The sequence below is a fragment of the Pieris rapae genome, chromosome 8 (genome assembly GCF_905147795.1).
Source record: "Pieris rapae chromosome 8, ilPieRapa1.1, whole genome shotgun sequence".
Lineage (NCBI taxonomy): Eukaryota > Metazoa > Arthropoda > Insecta > Lepidoptera > Pieridae > Pieris > Pieris rapae.
This window is the reverse complement of record NC_059516.1, coordinates 5,003,787-5,029,634: the sequence shown is the minus strand read 5'-3', so window position 1 is coordinate 5,029,634 and position 25,848 is coordinate 5,003,787. Positions and strand designations below refer to the sequence as shown.

General features: G+C 29.9%; 1 protein-coding gene across 3 annotated transcripts in view; it reads left to right on the top strand.

The window, feature by feature from the left end:
- LOC111002828 (voltage-dependent T-type calcium channel subunit alpha-1G) overlaps window positions 1–25,848 on the top strand; it is a 114,618-nt gene that overhangs the window by 18,115 nt on the left and 70,655 nt on the right. The gene's annotated exons all lie outside the window — the stretch shown is intronic.

Here is a 25,848-nt window from a genome sequence, read left to right as displayed (position 1 = left end):
TACTCTCTTCATTTTGCGCTAACGCGCCAATAGAAGTATGACGTAAATTTAATATGATTAATTTCCACTCCAGGCGATATATTTTGTTTCTTCTATATCTATAACAAAACAAAAGGATCAAAACAATAGTCCTTAATATCGTCCGAGTGTGTACACAGTCAAAAGTTTAAATTACCAATAGATTAAGAACAAACTTTAATTGGATTTTAAGTGTTCGTCTAACATAATATCGATACTGAAGTGAATTAAGCTTAAGTGAGCTTAGTTAAACTTCACGATCCGATATTATTTGAATTTTTATTAAATTAAAATGTCAGAGTAACTCTTTTAATTAGGCTCAACCGGCTGATTTCTATGTCAAAAACTCAATAGCAATTTAACCTCAGCTCGCATTTTGACTATGAATGTGTTGTTCCCACGAGAATGTAAGTCTATGCTCCTATTTCACCATGCTTAGGACAAGTCTTTGATTTAGTTTTTTTCTCATTGTAAATTTACCATTAATAACTTAAAAGGTCATGTGGAACACGGTGTGTATATTCCTTACAAACATTGTGTTAACCAGAAAACTTGGCGATTAAAAAGAGTGGCGGAGTTTATTACCAGTTCTTCTCGTCCGTTCTACGCCCTTGGTTTGAGACCTGACAGATGTAAAATAACAAGTATTAAGCATTTTATATGTATTTCTTTTTTGATTATTATTAAAAAAAATGAGCAAGTAACATAATTATAATCACTGACGTATCACAGTAATATATATATATATATTTTTATTTATTTTTTTATAACGCGGTGACCGCTGAGCAACCAATATTGGTTAACCTATGTTAGTCGAGTAGATCGTCGAGCGTCACAAAACAAAGACAGTTCTAATAAATCAATTTTATCAATCACGTTCTGATTTTGGGGCCGTGATTTAGATTTTTTAATAGTCAAGGATTTTTCAGTTGTTAACGTGTATTCACAGAACACATCCATTACCGTATTTTTCTATCTTCATCACAGCTTATTTAAAACTAAATAATTCAAGCGAGGTATTACGTTGCACGCAAACAAAAGCTGTCTAGTACTGTATAATCGGAACACGATAAAGCCGAGATACGGAGCGTACTAGTGGCCTACTTACCACCACTTTGCTCGTGAATCTTTCTTCTCAATAACCATAAATAGATACCCGCATCAGCGCTATCTGCATTTATATTATCAAAAGGTTTTTGTTAAACGCGTGATCCAGGACCAGATATGTTTCTGCTAGGTCTAAAGTGTTACTAGGCGAGAGAGCCGTAGTCATAAAAACAATGAATATTTTAATAAGAAGGGCCTAATTCCTGTACTGAAGAACTCTTACCTCTCTTTGTGTCAAATTGTAGTAACTGAGCTATAAATAGAGACAGACTGATTTATTTAAAATATATGAGAAGTGTAATAATAATATTCGTTTATACAATAAATCTAAACCTCATTATTTTATTATAACAAATTTTGCAACGCTGAATTGTTATGACTTCTTGACTTGCATGTTAATAATTTATTTAATAATTTGTGTTTAAAAACATGTGAAACTGATAAATAGTGTAAACAAACAGATAATTCATGCGATACACATATTCCGAAAAAGTTTTTCTTTTTTAATTCACTGTAAAGACTTTATTGTTTCAGTTCCTCTTATATGAGTTAGCGCTATTTCGACGTATCACCCAATACTGATAAAAGTCTAAAAGTTTTATAAATCACCATAATTTTAAACTATGTAAAAGTACGTGGATCATTTTTTTTTAAAGATTTTATAAGATCGCGAGTATAGGATGGGGAATCCCCCACGACAGCGTCAGGCTCTATGCGGGAATCCCCGAATTCTTGCGATTTTTTGTTCAAAGATTTTTTGTTTGTTCGTTTTTATTAAAGTTGAGAAACCGGGAGGGTGTCTCCTTTTTGGGGTGCTATTCGCCCCCCCCCCCCTTGCTACGCCACTGCCTAGTGAAGACTAAGCCTTTTGCTATTGCTATTGCTTTGCTGTTGACAAACGTATATCTCCTAAACAATCGTGTTAGAATTACTCTACTACCTTACATCAAATTTATTAGCTTTTAGCAACTTCCTTTTTTAAATTTAACCCGTAAAGTGTTTAAAATTATTGCTTTTATTAAGTTCAGGTGTTCAGCCACTAAAACAATTACCATAGATTCGTTTCTTCGTTGGGGGATTCGAGGTCTATCGTATTTACGAGGTATAATAACTTGAAAGCCAATTTAATGGAACTGTCAGTAAACGGTCGCCCACTTACGCCCTCTATCGATACATTAGCGTGGCACTAATCGTATGAACCACGGAATATTATATTATGACACTTAGCTTATCTCAATAGTATTACGAGGTTTAACGTATAGAGTTGAACATAAGTTTTAGTAGATTTTACGTAGGTATGATATTATAAATGGAGAGGTTTCTCTTAAGTCAATATAAAGATAAGTACAGATAATATAGTAGTAATGTTCTTAGATGAAGTATAAAATTACCACTTTTAAAAAACTACAGTTAAACTTAAAACGAAAGTTCACGTTTTATTTTTTTATTTTAATATTTATATTTTAAAAAGGCGATATATTTACATAATGTCCATAACTCTAATATTCAAACACGTTTATATCTGTAAAATAAGTATAAATACTTCTCGCGATGCTCTTGTAGTTATAGCAATGATTACGTTCTCGTGTTTCAATCCACTATCGTAGCTGTATGCGTTTTTCAATTTTGTGCTTATGTTACTTACACCTATATTAAAAAAACATGCAATATATCAGTATCTGGGACAACCTAACTTCTATATGCAAAGAGATTGCTCACATTTGTTAAAAATTCAGCGTGTAAAACGACGACAAGTCTTCTCCTAGCGCAGGATTCTTTTTATTATTCCACCATCTTTCCGCGAGAACAGCTGTTGTATGTGAAGGAAAGGGATGGGAATAGTACTGTAGGAGGCCCTGTGTCAAACCATACGTGAACTTTATGTGGCGCAACCACCGACCACAAAAAGTAATATAACATTTTTAAAAGAAAATATCGATGAAAACATTTCACATTCAATATAAAACTGTCACAGCGAAAGATAGGTTTTCCAACGATTGAAACTGTAACCTTGATTTTTATCTAAGCCTCATTCGAGTGAGAATTTCTCTAAATCCGCAGAAATAGAAACGACTAATAAAAATAACTGTTTTCTGCTATCAAATACAATAATACTGAAAGCTAATGACGCTAAAAAAGGGCAGTCATCGCAGCCCATGGACACCAATTTTAGCTTGTCCGACTCTTCGCTCTTAATATGACTTGCCAAATAAGATCGAAAAAAAAATTTTTTTTCAAGTCCTTTATGTGCATTTGGGTAGTTAAAAAAATAGAATACGGTGCAGTTTGGATTCGATTGAAATTATTTTTTTATATCAAGATAAAACACGTTTTTGAAGTGAAACTTCTTTAGAATCGTTGTGATTTCAAACCGGATGCAACGGAAAAGCGACAGTAAAAAGAGACAGAAACATTATTCATATGATTTAACGTGGGAGAAAATGAGATAGATAAACTTCTATAGAATCGTCGTGATTTCAAACCGGATGCAGCGGTAAAGAGAGACAGAAACATCAATTCATAAGATTTAACGTGGGAGAAAATGAGAGAGGAGGCATTATACAGCCTCTCTTTACTGCGGCTTTTTCATTTGATCGAATTTCAAACTTTCGCTGTTTTAGTTTTTGCCAAATTAAAGATTTATATTAAACTTATAAATTAAAATGTATCATTAAAATATACTGTTTTTAAAGAACACACACATTTAGATAGTGGAAAATGATTAATTTATATTTGATTAATTATAAAAACTTTGTTTTTGAAGGTTTCACTTCTACCATGTGTGAATTGCACATTATATGTTTTTTATTAATTGTTTCTATTTAAAGTGCGTCAGGGCTTCTTTCATATATGTATGATTAGGTAATGTTCCAAGTTAAAACAGTTTACTATAAATTATAATACTATTAATTTTTATTTATTTTTTAAACGTCAAACACCGTATATACAATCATATTTGAAAAACATACTATCATAATAGAATATTACATACACTATATATTATGTCTGCGGTGAGAGGGACTAAACTCAATAGAGATTAGCGAACGTGTGACCGATTCGGTCTAAAGTTCGATACTATTTGAATTTTGAAACCAAATGTTCATAATTACGTTTTTCAGTACGACATTTCCCCGCAAATATTATATTTTAAATTACTATTAACAATTTATCGAGTATAACTATGCGATATCCATTATAACGGTTAAATATAAGAGTACCGGACGAGAAAAAAATACTTAAATAATGTTTTTATTTTCGATTGATAACGGTCAACGGATTTTGCAATACTCAAGACTCGGGCAAATCAAATCAAATCAAAAATCATTTATTCATATAGGTAACATAATGGACACTTATGAACGTCAAAAAAAAGTAATAGACATTGAATGATTCTAATTTTACATTTACTGCCAGTTCTCAAACCAAGAGCGTAGAACGGATGAGAAGAACTGGCAATAAACTCTCCGCCACTCTTTTTAATTGCCAAATTTTTTTACACAATGTTTGTAAAGAGCTGAAACCATTACACCATGTTCCATATGACATCTTGAGTAATAAAGAATAATAAAATAAATTAAAAACAAAGATTTGTCCTCTATCAGCAGTAGGCATCCTGGGATAGGAGCACACACTTACATTCTCATGGGAAAAACACGTAGTCCCAATACATAGTCAAAATAACTAACGTCGCCTCATACACGAATTCAAGTCCGACCAGTCACCACAAGTAGTACCCGTTCAAGATTGTGACGAATAGTCGGCCATCCCGTCCCTCGCCATTGTAGGGAGAACGTTTACCGTGTTGGTAATATCTCTGATATGTGCATGATTTTGAGATAAATTACTTCGGCTTGACTCCGAAATTAGGCTACTCATATTCAGCAATATTGAATTTGCCGAAGTGTGCTTCAAAATCGAAGTCGCCATCATGTAATTGGATGTTGAGTTAAAAATTAAAAAAAGGTAGAAGAGGTTTCGTACTCATGTACATTCAAATTTGAGAAAATATCTACTCAAATTTTATTGCATATAAAACTTTTATAAGTCTAATACTAAAGTTATATAAATATATTGTACTCAACTAAAACCTAATTATAAAACAAAAATTCAGGCTCAATTTGAACTTAATAAAAAATATCGCCAGTTTAGACTTAGTGCTTTAAAAACTATATGTATTTGAATGGCTTAGGCCTTCCATTTTTGAAACGTGTTTATATTGACAATGTCTTCTATCTATTATTTTATATTCATAATCATATATATTTTAATTAATTAATATATTACATGTATTCGACAAGACAAGTAACAAGACAAGTCCTTCAGTTGGATTAACAGAGTAAAAATTTCATGTAAGACAACAGAAACTTATTCGACTTCCCGCCAAAAAGTCCACTCCTATGTTACTAGTTGGAATGTTGCCATATGTTAACAATTCAACAGTGTTGTTATTTCAGGGCCCCAAGTTCTTAATTAAATTGGAAGTTTGAGATTTGTTTACTAGGCAGTGTGAAAATAGAATTTTATATAATATATTATTATATAATTAACGAGATCAACTGTTCAGTCCTGGCATTGTCATTAATTTTTAATAATGCTTATTTATTTTTTTTTCTTTCTAACGAGTTACTTCACGTACCTACAATTAGACAAATCCCGTAATAAAGGAAACCTTATAAGACAAAAATGTACATAAAATATAATCCTGTACATTGTCTATACCTGAAAATATAACTACCACGAACAAAGAAGTATTACAAAATAATTATTTCACTATTTTGAATAATATTTCACCCATCCAAGTGAAATTAAGTGAAAAATGGAATAATAATATTTCACTCAAAACTTTCGGTATGTTTTTCCGTCGTCCGCAACTTTATACTTTATTCAAGTGCATCGGGCTGTGAAATGAAAGAAATGGTGAATTCCTTGCTTTAAAACGAAATAACTATACAATATCTGTAAACTAAAGGAACGTTTTGTTCCAATGCATTTTTTATTTTAGTTATAAACGTGGTAAAGTTAAAATCAGTTCAAATCGCATAGGGAACATTTTAGATCAAATCTTCACTGATTTTATTTACAAATCAAAATTAAAAAGCATATTTTGTGAATAGGATTTGTATATTTCTCTACATATTCTATAAATACATTATACGTATATACATAATACATTATAAGTTTTATTTATCTGTGGTTAAATTAAGTTCGGTCGTTTGAACTCCGAAACATAGATGCGGGCGCGTACAGAGAAACGCTTTTAGTATTTTTTGTTGGTACTGTTGTGGTGATGTTTTCACAGGAGGGTCTTCTATAAATATTATCATTAATCATATGAGGGATAGTACAGTTTATTTACAGTAGCATAGAGTTGTTTTGATGGAACCAGTAACCGTATTCTACATACAAATTCGCGCGTTAAAATATCAGTGTCACTTTCACGTTTGTCACTCGAAAAGTGACTGACTATGGTGAAAACCATAATCAATAAAATATGTAATTGCGGAAGCTAAAATTTGAAGCTATACATATTTTAATTTCATGTTTATTTAGAACATATAAGTCAGTTTTTGCAATAAGTCTTAAAAATTAAGATTTATCTGCATCTGCATCAGATTTAGCCATCACCATAACCAGATAATTGTGAATTTACGGCCCAGATATTAATAAATCGCTACATTTGCATACAGCTTAATTTAAAGTTGAAAACTCAACCCAGATTACTGTTAATTCTCTGATATCAAACTGCTTACAATTAGTTATATTTAGCTTAACAACAATTAGCGTCAAATTACAAAAGTTTGACGTCAGCTTTATGTGAGTTTATTATGGGATTTTATCAGTATTGGATTACAAAAGTTTGCTGTAAGCCGATATATTGCTTGGTCCACTTTTTTGTTTACTCTGCCTACGCTTCTACTAAGGTATTCATAAAAAAATATATCAATAAATATTTGCTATTTGTACACAATTTTCTTGTATATTTTGGGAAATAACAATAAAAATCTAACAAACATTTTAATGGAAATTTTCGAGATAAATTCAGATTAAGCCTTAAGTCTTAAATGGTTTTAGTATTCATTTTAATATACGTTATTAGTCATCTTCCCTTAACATATATTAAAAACGCTCGCTGTCAAAACATCATTATTATTTTGAAATAAAAAAGCATAGCATAGTATCTAGCAAATTGGATTTTGCGTGAAAACAAGAATGTGTTGTTCTCTATCTGATCGGAGACGCGACAAGGAGCCGCCTAATTCTTTACTATAAAGATGATAATTTCTTCGATACAGCTAAACTTGTTTATTTTAGTTACTTTCACAGCTTAATGACTTATGGCTTATTGTTATGGGGTCACGCTGCTGATGTCGAATCTGTTTTCATTCTGCAGAAGAGGTCTATTCGTGCAATCTATAATTTAAAATGTAGGGAATCTCTGAGAGATAAATTCAAGGAAATTAATATACTTACCTTTCCCTCGCAATATATTTATGAAAATATTATGTTTGTATACAAAAATAGGGATAAATATACTAGATTAGAACATACGCACAATGTCAATACTCGGAACAAACGCAGGCTGCAATTTCCCCGTACTAGACTATGTAAAGTTAGTAATTCTTTTTTGAGAAAAGGGATACTCTTCTTTAATAAAATCCCAGAGGCTCTTTTATCTCTGCCTTTTAATAAATTTAAGAAATGTATTAAAGAAAAGCTGTGTAAAAAGGCTTACTATAAAGTTATTGATTATCTAGTAGATAAAAGGGCCTGGCACTAGTGCTGGGCAGGCTACCTCTAATTAATTTGATACATTTGTTTTAAATATTGTTTGATGATTTGCTTTTTTAAAAGAGTACCGAGAGTTTTTTACGCCGGCTTTTTCTCTCGGCCTACACCCTCTGTCTTCTTTGCCGATGAGTAGGGATGCCTACAAGTTCGAATTGATTGACGTGGAATAAGTGATACCTAGATGATCTTATGTTCCAAAATAAACGTATTTTATTTATTTTTTTTATTTTAGGATCCAGGAAGACCTTAATATCCTTGACGCGTATTGCAAAGACAATAAATTATAGCCTGGCATATAATAAATTATTATTATGGTAATATTATATATTGAAAATAACTGATACATAAATTCCTGAGTTGAACTGCTCAAAAGCCAGTTGGGCTTTGTTTACTTAATTCTATAATAAGCTGACTGTGAAGTGTTTGCGCATCGGAAGTTAACTAAACCTGACAGCCTCTCTGTGTGTTTATTTACTATGTAAATATACTTTATATAGTCTAGTAGCTAGAAGACAAGTATACATATTGTATACAATAATAATAATCCCCAGAGACTGTTCGGTTTTCCGGAATGAAAAGGTTTTAAGTTGTTCTGTGAATTTTTCTCTATATGCACCTCAGAGTTCATGTCATAAGCTTTTAATTAACAGATAAAAAGTAATGGTTTATTGTAGAGATGAAAATTAAGGGTTGTATGTATTTTGTGCTGTATAATAAAAAAATAAAAACAAAAAAATAGATAAAAATACATTTATTGGGCTGGACACTCCGTATCGCTTAGAGGTTATAACGATAAGGGCAAGATCCCACATAGTTCAAGGTATAAAATTAAAAAAAAATATATAAGCACTAAGTTTAATATCATCAAAATGATAAATAATTTAATTAAATTTAAATATAGTACCTAATAATACCAATTTGTTTAAGATGCTAAAATACTTTAATTAACATTACAATGTATTACTAAAATTTATTACTGAAAACCGGATAAAATTTTTAATTAGCAATTCCAGGGTTAAAATGTTAATGGATCTTTCTTCACTTGGTGATTTATTAAATCTCAGTGAAATTAAAAGCGGTACAGAACACAACATCTATTGTTATGGATTGTACAATTGCAAAGAGAATAGACAACGATGAATCAAAAAGCTTAGAAAGTCGCGGTGAATCACAAACGTATAATTAATCTAAATACAATTGAATAATGTTAATAAATTACTACCATAAATATAGATTTATTTATTAAATGGTGAGATTATTATATATTAATTTTAAATTGACATTGTGTTTTTCTAGCTCTACCTACTTACCAACGCTAAGAGATTAGGGGTGATATATTGCACTTTATGGTTTTGTAATTTTCATTTAGTTCAAATATACCGCGTTGCCGCTGACTTTTGTCAGCAATGTCATTTGTCATATGATGATGTCTCATCTAATAAGAGGTTGTTTTTTAGCGATGAGACAGTTTAATTGGTGTGAATATTGTGAGCTTAACATTTTATTATTCACGTAAACCAGAAAGGGGATTAAAAGTTGTTTTTTTGTGGATTTTTTTTCAGAGAAATTTCAAATTTTAACCTTGTTAGTATCATTAGACAGCCCTATAGGTTTTGTAATAAAATAATATAATTTATTGTAATAATGTTATGTTTAAAAGAAGACTAATCGAGCGTTAGATTTCATCAAGATTGTTCAACGTACTCGATATTTTTACTCTGAGATTTTATTTAAATTTTCTCATTATATCAACCTTTACGGTAAGCATCAGCGAGGGTCTGGAGTTCGAGAAGAGCTGGCGACAATATCCGTTCCATAAAGATAAAAATATCTCGCCTTGGGGATTATATCGATATTTTCATTTACCTCTACATTTATATCGATATTATACTTGAAAGTCAATTCGTGTTGTCTGTGCAAATAGGAGGAAGGCTAAAGGCTAAAGTCCCGTAATGAATAATAAAAAAAAATTAATTCTTTAAAAGCTATTACTACTATTTCACTATTTCACCCCACATACACACCATCACGTACACACACTTTTACATCATCACACAACACAACTAATTAAGGCTTAGTTAAATAAATTAAATCACAATTAGTCAAATGTATTAAATAATTTTTGTTTGTTTGTTCCCTTTTTTAAATATTTTTGCTGTTAAATGTATGTATCATCTATGTATTCCATCTTTGGCTATATTCTCAGTATATTTGTTTGTAATTTTAAATAATTTATGTTAGCTGTAGGAGTTCTAAATAAATAAATAAATAAAGCTAATTAAAAAGCTAAAGCAAATGCTAAATTTATTTCCCAGCGAAGTGTACCCAGAACCTCCGTGTTATACGTACGTATATACGTACGGTATAAAGTAAGCAACGAGCAACTTCTAGTTTATATGTCTGTAAATATTAAATAGTCTGTATAACAAAGGAAACATTCCTGAATAATATTTGATCGGAATTTATTCCAGTCTTAGAAATAGTAGTAATATCTGTTTTTGACATCAAAGAAAGCTTTTGTTGAAAATTTGAAACGTTTATTGAAGATTATTGATGCTGAATATTACAACGAAAGCTTTATTTATATAGCTGTTAAACTTTGTTAAATGATTTTTGATTTTAACAGGTTTTGCTTTAAATATTACACTTATAATTAGAGCGAATTACTTTTATCGACAATTTACGAATAAGTATAGTAAAATTATGATGAATATATCTACAAAGTAAGGAGGTTCTATATAGTTCTTAGATACTGACTCCTTTCTGAACAATTACTATATGTTCGGTTTCCGACTGAAATCTCCTACCTTTTGCTTTATTGTATTGTAATGTATTATTTCTTTATCAATAATAATATTAAGATTTAATATTTATTTAAATATTATGTATTTTAAATATCCCTTTGTTTCCTTTTGATGTGTTTCTTTATTTTTTCGTGTGTGGTTTCCCTACCTGTTACTTAAAACTGGCATAAAGTTATAACTTTTCCATTATGTTACAATAGTTGCAATTATGTTAAAGTACGGTTAAAATTTATTATTTATTGGTCAGCTAGCTTGAGTTACTAAAAACATAAACATAGGAGATTTAAAAATCTAATATGAAAAAGCAAGCAAGCTTAGTTATACAAAATAAAATAACATAAAAAGTTTAACGTGCTGGTGTAATTTTGTAAGCTAAGAATGATAGAAATGAATGATTAGAAAATCATAAAGAATAAAATATTTAATTCTAACATCCAACAAAAGGTGTCTACAGTCCCAGTGGCTTAAGGAGTAGATAAGCCAACGTTGATATTAATAGTTAAAGCGACACTGAGCTGTGGAGAAAATACGAAACATTTCTCTCTGGTACACTATTAATTTAAGTTTTCTACAAGCTACGCTCAGACCTGACAACTTAATGACTCCAACTAACAATAACCAGTTACTAAACGTTGCTTTAATAAATAAAAATCGCGATGGCAATAATTGCTGCGAGTCCTTGGTAGGTTTAGACAACGTACATTCAAAATTGCCAGCGTGAATAGTTTTTTTTTTATAGAACAGGTGGCAAACGGGCAGGAGGCTCACCTGATGTTAAGTGATTCCGCCGCCCATGGACACTCTCAATGCCAGAGGGATCGCGAGTGCGTTGCAGTCCTTTTAAGAATTGGTACCCTCTTTTCTTGAAGTTTGATATATACATTGTACATATACATAATTATTCATTGTGTATTATAATTTTTTACTAAAATCTTAAATCTACTTACACAGCCTACAGGAAATAATTTTAACGAATCCTCTACATACCTATATTTTAGACATATTTTCAATAATGTAATTTTGCTAAATAGTAACACTAAAGATCGCTTTAGATTGTTCTGTTTAAATTTGTTCTTCATTTCAAATACCTCTTTCATAATTAATAAATACTTAATATTCTATACAAATATTTGCTTTTATAAATTTGAGTTAACGTTTACAAAATTCGTTGAGGATTCGAATATGGCCAGAAGCACAATACTGAGACACAGGAAAGTGGCGAAAGTAGTAGGGATTCACGGGTTCTGCCTCAAGAGGCAGAACCCGTGAATCCCCGCGTGGGTGGCCAATATCAGCGTCACGGTATGACACGAAACTAAAAAAAAAAAAAAAAAAAAAAAAGTTTGGTCTCTTTCCCCACTAAACAGACCGTGCTGAGTCGATAGCACTCACTCCCGAAGCGATATTTCTCTCTGTTTCGAAGTTAGGTTTTGCTATACGTTGCAAATTAATCGATTTACTAATCACCTCATAATAAGAATGTAACGTCTCGTCCAAATCCTCATTAACTAATCACCGAGTCAGTTTCGTATCCATAATTAGCAAATTACCATGCGCATTTACCTGCAAATGCACCAGGACAGATGGGAAAAGAATTTACTGAACATTAAAAATATGATTTCCGTGTTTTATGTGTTTATTTGCATTATGTTACAATACAACTTTACTAGTGTCATGTCATTTCTTGGTGAGTCATACCAAAAATTTCTGAGGTAATCTTCCAAGCTGAAACCCCAGAACTTGTAGTACAAATATACTACACAATACTCCCCACAAAAGGCAGAATAGATGTCCTGAACGCTAGCTGTATTATAGCTCCATACCCGACAATTTCTTCTTAAAAAATCCGCTATTACTCTAATAGGCTTACGTCCAAATGAATCAAAATATTCTCCAACTTTTTCGTGGTTGATATGAATAGCTACCCAATGAGATCCTGGTTGTGAGTCAGGGTCGAGATTGCATATAATAAATGTGGGTAAGTGTACGTGCATTGGTAGGCGATTCGAGGGGTACACGCTATACTGGATGCTGGGATGTATTTTATGGAGACTCATTTGCAGGTTTAATGTATTCATTTTTACTCCAACGCGTTTGACCTTCTACTCTTTGTATTTAACAAAAACGGAAAGGACCCTTGAGAATCACGTTGTGCTTACTTAGCAATTTAATACTGTCTTCGAAAACTATCGGAAGTTTATCAGAGCGAATTCGCAAAAGCGACATTAAATCCATAACTGTTAAGATACTTGTATATTTAGAAATAAATAGATCTGCTTACGTTCAATATTTATTCATGATTTGACAAACTTACAATATTTAAAAAATTACACAAACACGGATAAAATCATTACATTACTTATTGTACATACGTTATATGACTGTTGTATTATTAACAAGTTTGGTATAAAAAAATAAAAACATTTTGATTACAATATACTATGATAAGAAATAACAATTATTTTAGTATTCAGAGAAACTTATTTTATATCAAAACATGACTTAAAATGAGTAGACATACTTTTATGATTGCATTAATTATGACAGATTCACATAATACTTTCTCTTTTCATAAAATACAAAAGTAGAAAAGTTGCAACGGAATGTAACAAAAATGAGATTCTGTAGTTGAAATATTATTATATTATCCCATACATTTTGAGATAATGAATCAATCATACATAATAAAAACTTACAAAATGTGATGTATCCTAACTTTAGTGACAAAAAATAGCATTTTTTCTTTTAAACATTATGTTTGGCGGTTAAATAGAAGCAACATTTACTAATAAAATGTATTAAAATAGACAGAAATTATAATAACATAGGGCAGGAGAAAGTAAATTAGATATTTAATTATAAACTATAAATTCTTGTTAAACAGTAAAAATATTAACAGGATTAATGAAGATCTAAAACAATAACAATACTTGTCTTTTTAGTAATAAAAAATCAAAATTGTTATACAATTATAAGAAGAAACTAAAAAAAATTAAATACTATTACCTATTTTAACACCAAGAATAAGATTTAAAATTTACATGTTGTCATTAATAAATATTTATCCTAACTATATTTTTTTCAGAACTTTACAATTACTTATTTTACAATTTGAAACTAGTCATTTGTCAGGTTATAATTTTTATGATACATTGAATTCCTAATTACCCTAAGACCATAACTTTGATTACACTACTTATTTATTAATATTATGATACATTTATATATGATACAATTATAAATCTTAAATAATCCATTATACTAGTATTGGAATCTGTAATTAATTATTAACCATAAATATATTTATGTTGTGTTGTATAGATCTCTCAAAATCCTATAAGTAATTAAAATGTCATAGAACATAGACAAGTCGAAAAGTGTATGTAGATAAAACTCATGTGCGTATTCTAAAATATTTTACATACGCGAATGTAAATACAGATATTAGTTTTATAAACTGTTCTATTAAACTGGCATTATTACATGAGTTACGTTTAATTTTGACAAAACTTTTGCTGGAAGTATGTACGAAATTTGTCTAAGTAATTTACTTTTTGAGTAATTCGTTATTTACTGATAAAAATTTCTTCCAAATATTTAGAAGAAATCTTTGTATTGTAGGTAGTAAAAAAACTTAATGTTTTGAAGCATATAAAAATAATACTAATTCTTTTGTGAAATCCTTCAGTGTATATATTTCAAATTATTTTAACTTTATTGAAAGGTGTATGTATTATATGTATAACAATCTAAAAATAAACAAAGAAATACAAACAATTATTTCATTTAGGTTTGAAGTGCCACAAGTATTAATCATCATTTTTTAAATATATAGCAAACGAGCCTGCGGAACGTCCAGTAAGGGACCACTCGATTTATTTTTATATGTTATAGTAAAATTAAAAAAAGACAAATACCTTCCACAAAAACTGCATAATATACTTTAAAATCTTGTAATTGTCTAGAGGTAGCTTTTCGAGAATCAATATTTTCACCTTTCTTGCCTTCCTAGGTATTACCCAGGCTGAAAATATAAATTAAATACATTCCTTTAATTATGACCAACTTCATTAAAATTAGATTAACAATTCTACTCCTGTTTTGTACATATATTTTCTGTTAAGGAAAACTAATATTTTTATGCCAAGACAGAAATAGTTGTTTCCTAGAACTTTAGGACGAAACACGAGAGTAGTTTATTATTTTATATGAGTAAATATATTTTAGGGATTAACCTTAGCTTTATAGCATATACAAGTAAATACACAAATATACTAAACATGTATTTAGTAAAATCTGTAGTACATTTTAATCACATATTATTGAATTTTCCATCTATGAGTTTTATTCACTAATTGATTTAAATAAACTCGGTTATCATGTTATAAAAATGTAACAGATTTTAATGTATTGAAAACTACAAATAAATTTACTTAAAATATGCATAGATAACCCGCAAATTCTTATACCCACTAAGTACAATTATGATAGTATGTTCATAATACAAAAAACAAATTTTATTATTTCATAAATAAATAACATAAAAAACCAATATCTATATTTACTAACCTTCATATTTGCTAACTACGTCATATAAATATTGGTTTTTTATGTTATTTATTTATGAAATAATAAAATTTGTTTTTTGTATTATGAACATACTATCATAATTGTACTTAGTGGGTATAAGAATTTGCGGGTTATCTATGCATATTTTAAGTAAATTTATTTGTAGTTTTCAATACATTAAAATCTGTTACATTTTTATAACATGATAACCGAGTTTATTTAAATCAATTAGTGAATAAAACTCATAGATGGAAAATTCAATAATATGTGATTAAAATGTACTACAGATTTTACTAAATATATGTTTAGTATATTTGTGTATTTACTTGTATATGCTATAAAGCTAAGGTTAATCCCTAAAATATATTTACTCATATAAAATAATAAACTACTCTCGTGTTTCGTCCTAAAGTTCTAGGAAACAACTATTTCTGTCTTGGCATAAAAATATTAGTTTTCCTTAACAGAAAATATATGTACAAAACAGGAGTAGAATTGTTAATCTAATTTTAATGAAGTTGGTCATAATTAAAGGAATGTATTTAATTTATATTTTCAGCCTGGGTAATACCTAGGAAGGCAAGAAAGGTGAAAATATTGATTCTCGAAAAGCTACCTCTAGACAATTACAAGATTTTAAAGTATATTATGCAGTTTTTGTGGAAGGTATTTGTCTTTTTTTAATTTTACTATAACATATAAAAATAAATCGAGTGGTCCCTTACTGGACGTTCCGCAGGCTCGTTTGCTATATATTTAAAAAATGATGATTAATACTTGTGGCACTTCAAACCTAAATGAAATAATTGTTTGTATTTCTTTGTTTATTTTTAGATTGTTATACATATAATACATACACCTTTCAATAAAGTTAAAATAATTTGAAATATATACACTGAAGGATTTCACAAAAGAATTAGTATTATTTTTATATGCTTCAAAACATTAAGTTTTTTTACTACCTACAATACAAAGATTTCTTCTAAATATTTGGAAGAAATTTTTATCAGTAAATAACGAATTACTCAAAAAGTAAATTACTTAGACAAATTTCGTACATACTTCCAGCAAAAGTTTTGTCAAAATTAAACGTAACTCATGTAATAATGCCAGTTTAATAGAACAGTTTATAAAACTAATATCTGTATTTACATTCGCGTATGTAAAATATTTTAGAATACGCACATGAGTTTTATCTACATACACTTTTCGACTTGTCTATGTTCTATGACATTTTAATTACTTATAGGATTTTGAGAGATCTATACAACACAACATAAATATATTTATGGTTAATAATTAATTACAGATTCCAATACTAGTATAATGGATTATTTAAGATTTATAATTGTATCATATATAAATGTATCATAATATTAATAAATAAGTAGTGTAATCAAAGTTATGGTCTTAGGGTAATTAGGAATTCAATGTATCATAAAAATTATAACCTGACAAATGACTAGTTTCAAATTGTAAAATAAGTAATTGTAAAGTTCTGAAAAAAATATAGTTAGGATAAATATTTATTAATGACAACATGTAAATTTTAAATCTTATTCTTGGTGTTAAAATAGGTAATAGTATTTAATTTTTTTTAGTTTCTTCTTATAATTGTATAACAATTTTGATTTTTTATTACTAAAAAGACAAGTATTGTTATTGTTTTAGATCTTCATTAATCCTGTTAATATTTTTACTGTTTAACAAGAATTTATAGTTTATAATTAAATATCTAATTTACTTTCTCCTGCCCTATGTTATTATAATTTCTGTCTATTTTAATACATTTTATTAGTAAATGTTGCTTCTATTTAACCGCCAAACATAATGTTTAAAAGAAAAAATGCTATTTTTTGTCACTAAAGTTAGGATACATCACATTTTGTAAGTTTTTATTATGTATGATTGATTCATTATCTCAAAATGTATGGGATAATATAATAATATTTCAACTACAGAATCTCATTTTTGTTACATTCCGTTGCAACTTTTCTACTTTTGTATTTTATGAAAAGAGAAAGTATTATGTGAATCTGTCATAATTAATGCAATCATAAAAGTATGTCTACTCATTTTAAGTCATGTTTTGATATAAAATAAGTTTCTCTGAATACTAAAATAATTGTTATTTCTTATCATAGTATATTGTAATCAAAATGTTTTTATTTTTTTATACCAAACTTGTTAATAATACAACAGTCATATAACGTATGTACAATAAGTAATGTAATGATTTTATCCGTGTTTGTGTAATTTTTTAAATATTGTAAGTTTGTCAAATCATGAATAAATATTGAACGTAAGCAGATCTATTTATTTCTAAATATACAAGTATCTTAACAGTTATGGATTTAATGTCGCTTTTGCGAATTCGCTCTGATAAACTTCCGATAGTTTTCGAAGACAGTATTAAATTGCTAAGTAAGCACAACGTGATTCTCAAGGGTCCTTTCCGTTTTTGTTAAATACAAAGAGTAGAAGGTCAAACGCGTTGGAGTAAAAATGAATACATTAAACCTGCAAATGAGTCTCCATAAAATACATCCCAGCATCCAGTATAGCGTGTACCCCTCGAATCGCCTACCAATGCACGTACACTTACCCACATTTATTATATGCAATCTCGACCCTGACTCACAACCAGGATCTCATTGGGTAGCTATTCATATCAACCACGAAAAAGTTGGAGAATATTTTGATTCATTTGGACGTAAGCCTATTAGAGTAATAGCGGATTTTTTAAGAAGAAATTGTCGGGTATGGAGCTATAATACAGCTAGCGTTCAGGACATCTATTCTGCCTTTTGTGGGGAGTATTGTGTAGTATATTTGTACTACAAGTTCTGGGGTTTCAGCTTGGAAGATTACCTCAGAAATTTTTGGTATGACTCACCAAGAAATGACATGACACTAGTAAAGTTGTATTGTAACATAATGCAAATAAACACATAAAACACGGAAATCATATTTTTAATGTTCAGTAAATTCTTTTCCCATCTGTCCTGGTGCATTTGCAGGTAAATGCGCATGGTAATTTGCTAATTATGGATACGAAACTGACTCGGTGATTAGTTAATGAGGATTTGGACGAGACGTTACATTCTTATTATGAGGTGATTAGTAAATCGATTAATTTGCAACGTATAGCAAAACCTAACTTCGAAACAGAGAGAAATATCGCTTCGGGAGTGAGTGCTATCGACTCAGCACGGTCTGTTTAGTGGGGAAAGAGACCAAACTTTTTTTTTTTTTTTTTTTTTTTTTTGTTTCGTGTCATACCGTGACGCTGATATTGACCACCCACGCGGTGATTTCGGGATTCACGGGTTCAGCTCATAATTATGGGCAGAATTCAAGGAATGCAGTAGGCTGTTAGAAAGAAGTCTTTGTTGCGAATAGGAGTGGATCCGTATCCGCCGAGGACCTAAATAGACTAGCGCAAAATACCCGCCAACTAAAGTTATAAATATCCAACCTTTAGCAATAAAATGGCATGTAATGAAAGAGAATATTATGACAATTTGTACACTATACGAATGCTTTAAAATTAAAAACCTAATTTGCACACTGTTAATTTTTTCTACAATTATTATTTGTAGACATTATTTTTATTATTTGCGTTAATAAACTAACTGTTTTGGTCTGTGGCAGAAAAGAGTTACAACCACAACACACAAACACATTACCCACTTTAATTTACCTTATTCCTTTTTTGTCTTTCCCTATTTTTTTATATTCTTTCATTTTATTATTATTATTATTAGTTTGTGTGTTTCGTTATTAATAAATGTTCTATCACAATAGTCAGTGACAATATGTCTCAACATTTTACCCTTTAAAGTTCCAAGTACCAAAGCTAGTTGCTTTTCAAGTGTGTTCAGTAGTTAGTAGTTCATACAAAATCGTAATAATTTCAGGCATTCTACTTATCTTATTTTTAAATTGAATGTCGCAACATTGAGGCTGCTTAATTGGAACGACGTTACGTTTTCCAATTAGTCTTCAGTACCTTTCAACATTGTTTATGAGAGTACACGATAACCACATATTTCAAAATTGTTTTACATTTTTTATTTTAATGGATCATATTTAAGATTTTTTAAGACCGAAGCGTGTTATATTTTAAAAATCGAACATTGATATTAAGGCTTGATAATTTTCACTAAATTATAAAGTAATTAATTATAATTAATCCTGCTACCAAAATGTGATTAAATATAACAGGTTTAAATAGTTTGGTCCCTGTGGGAGAGTACTTTATCGCCGGCAGCATTTACTTATTATTAAATATTGATGGTATTTATTTTAATGTAGATAAAATAAATACTAAATGTAGGATATTTCCTAAGACAAATTCTTTTGAGGAGAGGTGAAATTGTTTGTTCATTCGTCATCTGTGCCTTCTAACACTTATTGTTTCATCAATTAATCCCCACAGGTAAATTTTAACTATGTGTAAAATGAAGTATAACAAAAATACTTTAGCACGTTATAAAGTTATGTTATATAAAACACTGATATAAGGTAGTTCACCCACATTTAACTATATTGGAAGCAGTTAAAATTAATAATAACGTCATTAAACCGCTCGGTATTTTCGTCCGTAAAACGTGTAATAGGAAAACAAGTTCATATGCACTAAACCGTTTTAATTAGTAATATTAAAATATTATTGACCGACGGTATTTGACTTTCGTGTCTCGTCAAGGTCAAGGTATGTGTATTTACTGTGTAACATATGAATGCGAATAATGAATTCCATTCATATATTAATTTGCGTTTGCTTTCCGTATCGTGTTATCGAATTTAGTTGAAATTAACTATTGCTTTTTTCCCTTTTTTACAACAACAGAGGTAGGATTATAAGTAGGACTATTTTATTCGTTCCTTAAAATAAAAAATACAATACGTTTATTTTGGAAATGAAGATCATCAAGGTATCACTTATTCCACGTCATTAAATTCGAACCTGTAGGCATCCCTCATCGGCAAAGAAGACAGATGAATAAACTCTCAGTACTCTTTTCAAAACGCAAATCATCAAACAATACTACAATATTTAAAACAAATATAGCAAATTAATTAGAAGTAGCCTGCCCAGCACTTGTCCCAGGCCCTTTTATCAACTAGATAATCTAATGTTGATAATATAATATTTATCATAAATACACTACAGTAACTAGTACTGAAAGCAATTATTACGCACTTACAACAGAAGCATTTCGTTTCGTCGGAATACCAACACTATTTTACTGGTATTTGGATTTGAGCGTCTATCAGCGTCAAGCGATTAAAAATAAAACAAAAGAAACTTCCTAATGCTCATGATCATAACCTAATAGCAGTGCAGGCTAGTAGTTCCTTCGTTAAAAATAGCATCGTTAGGTCCCACTCTAAACGACTTGTACGAATTGTTACATCCGTATGTCAAAATAATACAACATACATAGTATTTCAATTTCAAAGCCTTTATTACAACTAATACAAGAGAAGTTTATAAAATATATATGAATAAATAAGAAAGTTCTTTAAGGTTTTGTTGCACAGCTGTCTTCTTGTACAGCTTGCCTTTGTGGCACAAAGGCCTCCTCCAGCTGTTTTCAGTGCTTCCTATCCCTGGCAAGTCATCAGCCCACCGCGCACATGGTCTTCCTCTCCTTCGCTTGGTATTGTAGCGTGGTGTCCATTGAGTTATTTTTTTCGACCATTTTGCTTTCTGACCTCTAAACAGGTGTCGTCTATCTCCATTTAAGCCTTTTGGCTCTGGTCATTGCATCTTCCCAGTTGGTGATCCTTCGGAGATCTACAGCTCTTTTACATAGTATTTAACATATTCTAATTCTTTACTCTAATTTGCTGCTGGTTACAATTTATTCTTTCACGAATCCGATAGCGCAATTTCACCTTTATCCGAAACCTAGAGAACTACTTTTTTACTATAAAGATAAGCACTGTAACAATGCTAATGTTTTAAAGTCCAGTAAAATCATTAAAAGTCATGTGAAAGACTACAATTGACTTCAGTGTCGAATAAAAGTCTTATCCGGATTATTTATAGTAGTTCTCCAGACGAACTTGTTTTTATTAGAAAATTGTTGTTTTAATAATGATCTCATTGCTTTGGCTATTTAGATAACAGATATCAAGTTCATTCGTTAATAGTGTTCGTGAAATCACGTTCGTACATATAAATAATCCGATAAAATACATAATGCTAACTATTTCGTTCGGTTTTTGTTAGTATATTATTTCATTTTACTATGAAAATGATTCTCAAAATGTGACACAGTTTGAAAGAACTTCTGAGACGATCTAGGCAAGCAAAATTACAGAATTAAAAATACTTATGTGTAATATATAAGAGTCTTTCCTTCAGCTTCGATTTTGTTCCCTTTGGAGTGGATGGAGGGACACTTGGGCAGTGTTGAAAGTGTTATTAGAAAATAGTGCTATTTCTTTCAAGTTTATTTGGCGCTATAAACACATGTTTAGAATTCTTTTTAACATCACATGCGAACGTAGACTATTTGCAGATTAGTTATATCCCTTTTAAAAGAATGAATCATAGACAAATAATAGATGATAGTTGCCACAGCAACAGCAACGCGAATTGGTTATCTGTGTGCAGTGGTTGACCTGATTTCCACATTATTTACCTATTTCAGAGATACAATGGAAGGAACACTCATAAATGATGTGCGGTTAAGGGCCGGCCTTATTCTTTAAATGGGACACGGTCCATTATTTTAATGTTCTGTTTTTTGTAACGCGCTATGAATTCCGATAACGATGGATGTTAGCTAAGTGGTAAGAAAAATAAGGGAGTATCTATTTTTAGTTTTGCTTGCGTGTGGTTGATGACATATTACAAACAGAATTTATACAACTTCATCAATAATTTACTAATGATTTCTTTTTATGTATGAACGTATAAACAATGTACAAAATTGGATTGAACATCTTAATGAGGGTGTGTTATAAGGCTGTGGTAGTATGAATCAGTATTTGTGATGAGAGTAAATAAGACAGATATGAAAATTACATTAGACGAGCCAGCCCTTAATACTCAACTTGCAATTGTAATTTCATCGGAAAACTAAAAATGAGTTTAAATAGCGGATAAATTGTGGCTGTGCAAATGCCTGGTGACCAACAAACAACAAGCTGGCGCCAGGCAATTGCGAATTTTTTGCTCTATGACCCTGAGTTTGACCTAATTTGAGATTCGAATCAAAAATACGAGGTTAAAACTAGACAAAGAAATTATAATTGCTTATTAATTACGCTTGCTTTAATAACTATTTAATATCGATATAGATAGGCATCAATCCAAAAACGAATGTCCTGCTTTAATACATTATGCCTAAAATTGATTAATAAAACAGTCGTAATACGAAGTGGGAAAATTTATTTTTTTCGTTTACACTATTTTTACATATATCAATATGATAATATCAGTTTTTGAGTTCTACGCAATTTCCCTTACTATTTGAAGCTATTTAAATAATTTTAATCGAGTAGACAATGTCTATTTGAACGATGTGGATCCAAATACTACTACGAAGCTCTTTTCCTGGGCCATACAGTCAATCGACTATACTGAGTATTCAGTATTGGCCCGGTGGCTTGAACGTGAATTTTCAACGCTTCAAAGCACACCTGAGTACAATTTTCATGTGCACATAAAACAATCGCTCAAACGGTGGAGGCAAACATCATGAGGAAACCATGGTAAAACGGTGTGTATCAGTATCAGAAGACATGCCTCCTTGTCTATAAGAAACAAAATATACAACAAACAGATACAGAAATCTAAAGGGTTATAACGCCACTCATTTGTTTTCTATCTAATGTCGAGCGATATAACAAAACTTTAGAGTACTCTCGTAAACATGATAACACAGTTATATAAACTCCTTAATGATACTCAATAATGCATACTCCAAATACACGGACAGCTAATTTTATAATATCAAACGTTTCTCCATAACTTACATAACCTCATTTGATTTACATAAAATACATTTATATTCAGCAAACGTAAGCTTTTCTATGAAACGTGTGATACGGATAGGAAATTGTTTCAATATTTGAACTCTCAAACACGCGATTGCAACCGAAAGTTATTTAAATCTTAGAATAGTAGAGGTTTATAGAACATCTTAGAATATAGTAGAGGTTTATAGAATTTGATTTATGTAACGATTACGAAATCGTTTACACTAACATAATATTATACTCTTATTTAAAGTACATACGACCTTCATAACCACAATCTTTTGATCTAACCAAATAAACGAGAAATAGCTAAATTAGTTTCAATATATTATGCCTCACTCATTGCAATGCAGTCATATAAATAACATTTATAAAAAGTCTGAGCTAAAAAAAATGTATTAACATCTTTTAGAACTGTAATAAAAATAAGGCCAAATTTTTTGAATTTTAGACATCATTTATTACAAACAAAAACACACACACATAAACACATAAAAAAAAAAATTTTGTAACATGTTTACACATAAGTATTTATAAACCATTTACAATTAATATCAACTGTGTTATTATTGGTAATAATTAGTATCTGTATGAAATAGGAGTAAAATTGTTACACGATGGTACTCTAGGGAAGGCAAAAGGAGTAGAGGAAGACCACAAAAAAGGTGGGAAGACGACATCAACACAAGTGGCAGGAGTTATGTGAAACTGAGTGGCCCAAGAAAGGTATGAATGAAAAAGGTTGGAGGAGGCCTTTGCCGACTGGCAAACAGATCTGCAAAAAAAGAGCAAGATACTAATATTAGAATAGTTTTTTTTTTCTTAACCTTCTAATACTTAGTTAATGTAATCTATGTTTATATGTGTATCTACCTAAAAAGTTGATCTGAATATTATTATTATTATATGAAATAGTGTAAAACGTTTTGCTTTGGTACAATGTTCTACCTAAGTATGTAACATAACTTTGATTTTTCGGATACGTTCCTTTGCTGTTTGCACTCTGTTTGTTTAAGCCAAAGAAACTTTATTCAACTTTCATCGATTCATTAGTCATTATAAAACTTTTTATTGAAGTCCATTCGTTTAATCTAATTTTACATCGTTGAGCAGTATTAATATTTAGATTATTCTTGAAACATTTTTATTTCGAAAGCTATGGAGAAAGTACCAAACAAGATGCCAAGATGTATTGCCAAAATTTCCAAAACTTAAAATTTAATCGCCAACTTTGAATAGTCCTTGAGTAAGAAAATTACTGTGACCTCTCTTTAGTTTAAAGTGATTTTGAAACTTACGAGATACTAGTCTTGTGAAGTACCTATTACTATTTTTATTTACCAATATTATGTTATTAATATAAACTTCTTTGAAGAGCAGTGGATTCTTAGTATTTCCGTGCACACTTTATACATATAAAACAATAGTGGTCTAGGTATAGGTAATAGAAATAATTAGTTTATTAAGTACTTAGTTTAGTGACTTAATTAAAAAATGTATATTCCGATATCTTAAACTTTTATATGCAATAAAAGCTTATACATTTTTTTGTAAACGAGATTTTTTTCGGTTTGACATTATCACACAACGTATGATACATATTTCAATATCAATTCTAACATAAACATTGAGTTCACACAATGACTTCTATACAAAGAACATAATTTTATTTTCTCTGACGCTGAAAATATCTTTCCATTTCCTTTCAAACAAGCAATCAGGGTTATATCAAAGTACCTAATATTATATTGAACGAACAATGTACACCATTGTTATATGGATTTCAATGCCATATTGTGATATATCAATTGTATAAAATTTTAGTTTTCATACATCTCATTTATTTATATTCATAATTTGGGCAAATAGCAAGGAAAACAGAGTCACCATGTCACTCTAGGCTTAGCCAGTACCTAATCTAAAATAGAATTGTTCTAGAAGCGTTCCTCAACTTAAAAATACTAAAAAGATATTTCGTATAAAAATAAAACGACGATATTCCATTCTTTGTATAAAAGTGGTTGGACGTAGTGGTTTCCCGGAAGCGGTGAAGACTTGAAAGCGATAAGGCCGCCAGTTGCCCTGGTTTCATTTATTTATGTTCAATTTTTATATTGTAATGTAACGAATTTTTAATAAATAAATAAAATCTAAAACAACAGTACCTTTTATTATATTATTATATATTTTTATATTATATATTTATTACCGTGGAAAATCTAGTAAATAGAGGAAAAACGTCAAGCCGTTTATAGTGAGTGGCCTAGAGAAGGTTAACTGTTTTTGTGTGTGGTTACTCCTAAGAACTTAAGAACACTTAAGCCAAGTAAACGTTTGTATAACTCAAGCTTAGAAAACATTTCAACTTAATATGTATTTCATTTAAGTTTTAATAGCTCCGCGTAATACATTTCATAGAATTAATCTTTAAAATTACATTATTTAAGTTATATACTGTTAAAGAAAAAAGCATTTTTAGAAATCTTCTTTAATTTTATTCAGAGAATTTAAACTAAACATATTAAATATTTCATTCAAATACAATTCAATACTATTATTA